We start from the raw sequence: 2,789 nt of genomic DNA, 5'->3' as shown, positions 1-2,789 counted from the left end.
TCTGGGTGCGCTGCGGCAGCGGTCTCTTCGAACGTGTTGCTGAGGTTGGTCACTGATTCCCGTAGTCGTTCTGTCCAACGCACGAGATCGTCGTTCAGAACGGGATCGCAGGGGGTTTCCCTCAGTATAGTGTTGACGGCTCTGATGTGCTGGGCCGGAGTGGCCACTTGATTCTCCGCCTCTACATTGGTGCACGCTGATGTGCCGACATCGTCGATAGCCAATACCTCCCGCGGCGCGCTCGTTGTCGATGATCCCTAGTCTTCGAGGAGGTGCAAGACTGATGGTTCGTGGGGATCGATGTCGATTACCCCAACAAATCGATCTGAAGTTGGCGTCGCTCCTCGTTCCTTGTCTTTATCCTTGATGGGGATGTGTGACTGTTGGACCTTAGGAGGTGGTGTCTTCATGGCGCTGAGAAAGACCTTGCAGCTTGAGAGGTCGTGATTCTTTGTCTTGTGGATAGGACAATAGACATCATGAGTTGGAGAAATACGCTGAATTCCATGCTCTTTGCAGGCGCGAATTTCGGCGCGGACGTTGAGAAAAATCCAATAGGCTTGCAAAGTGTGTTCCTTGGTTTTGTGGATAGGACACCAGGACCTTGTCGCTTCGGAAGTCATCCTCGTCGGCTCGTGGTTCTTGTCGGAGTGACGAGGTTTGGCCGCCTTGGAATCCTTCTCGAGCTCGGATGTCGTCGATGTTCCGTTCTCCGCCTCGGCGGGAGGATCTTTCGACATGGAGTCATCTTGGTTTGTAGCCACTGCATTCTCGTTTCCGGTCATTGATGGACCGGCTGAGATCGGCATCGTGGTGTAAATCGGGAAGATGATTTCGCCGACTTGAGTCCACACCAGCATTGTTGAAGCAGGGAATCCCTGGTTGAGGTTGGTGTTGACGCTGTTGTCGACAAAGCTGGATGACATAGTAGTAGAACCTTGAGCACCAAGTTCCCCTACCTGGCGCGCCACTGTCGACGGGTGATACCTGTAGACCGGATATAGAGGGTATTGGGGTACATTGGTACAAGGGTCTACGTAATACGACATCAAGCAAACAGAAGACGAAGATTATACTGGTTCAGGCCCCTTGATAGGTAATAGCCCTAATCCAGTTGATGTGGGATTATATGATGGAAAACACAGGTTACGAAGGGAACAATGGAACTCGATGGATCCGGCGAGATCGTAGTCGAGTTGGTTCGACTAGATCCCAGCGATTTGGCTCCTGCAGGCTCCGACTTCGTAGGCTGTGGGGGTTGTGTTGGCTCTGAGATTCGATGCCTTAGGTCCTCCCCGGGGGGTCCCTTTTATATCGCATGTCAGGCAGTTTCCAAGTAGAACTCGGAGACATCAGACCCTACACGATATATTGACGACCCAGTCTTGTCCGAGTAGGACTCTTTCCATCTGTAAACTCCGTGAAGGATTTCCTTAGTGTATGCAGAGAGTATCCGTATGCGCGTGGGTATGCCATACCGATATGTGACGTATATCGAAGGGTAAAGGGTATACATAACCCATAACCCTGACAATAAATATCTCATTACTTTTCAGACCTTCGAAAGCATTGCACAATACTAACTTACAATATTCAGTAAAAAAAAGGAGAATTGGTTGGCAGTTTTGATACAAATTTTTTTGTATGATTCACCTGTTTAACTTTTTCTGCCTTGAGAGGGTAAGTTATTTTTTGTTTCTTTTCATACCATTGCAGTACAAACATAATTTTGGTTTGGATCTGTTCTCAAGATTAGACTCGCATGGGATTGCTTGGGGGTTAAGCCGAAATATCTTATGCCATTCGAGTTTTCTGTCGTACACGGAAACTATGTATGTATCTGTACTATTTAAAAAATATAAATGTAATAATTGTTAGTGAATCATGATGTAGGCTATAACTTTATTGTAAGAGATAATTTATCTGTGCTAAGATAGAGACTGGTCATTGGAGGGAGAGTCAAGTCATAGTAGCTGTTGCACAAATAGTTCTAACAATGTACATATGTAGGGCCAAGGCCATAAAAAGGGAGAATGCCCCAGATCTGTCTACCGATCCATCGGGCTGCTGATTGGTACTAATGTACTATTGCTCTCTCTTTTCCTCTAACAATACATACATATAGCAAGCTTTAAAATAACTTTTCTCATAAACTATTTATCTAATCTACGATCCCATTACACCATTGTATTTGTTATAATTAAATCTTTATAACAAGATATTGTATGGTTATATTATGACGAAAGAAAAATATATGTTTCAATCCGTTAACACTCTTTGTTTCATACGTGATAGTGATATGTTTCAATATGTGTCTTCAGTATGTTTAACAAAATTCCAAAACTAACTGCCATTACTCTCTCTCCATTCTCTCCACCTCATCCGTGCATGCATGCATTTTAGCGCGCTTCAAAACGATTTTTCTCCTAAAATAGTTATCCAATCAATGACCCGATCACACCGTTGTATTCGTTTTAATTAAATCTTTACAACAAGATATCACATGGTTATATTTTGATAAAATAAAATCATATATATCAATCCGTTAATATTAGTTGTTTCATATGTGATAGCGACATGTTTCAACGTGTCATCATGTGCACAAAATTTTTAAATGTTGCAGTTGTTGGTTTTTTTTTTCACCATATATAACTTTGGTGCTTCACTCGTTGGTCAACTGAAACATTTGACTGGCCCATTTTTTTATTGGCATCGGGTGCCCGATGAAAAGATTCTTCCCATAAAAAGGCAAGCAAAGATAGAGCATCGAAAGGTAGACAAAAATCTTG

Source organism: Oryza glaberrima, chromosome 4 (genome assembly GCF_000147395.1).
Source record: "Oryza glaberrima chromosome 4, OglaRS2, whole genome shotgun sequence".
Classification (NCBI taxonomy): Eukaryota; Viridiplantae; Streptophyta; class Magnoliopsida; order Poales; family Poaceae; genus Oryza; species Oryza glaberrima.
This window is presented reverse-complemented; position numbering follows the sequence as displayed.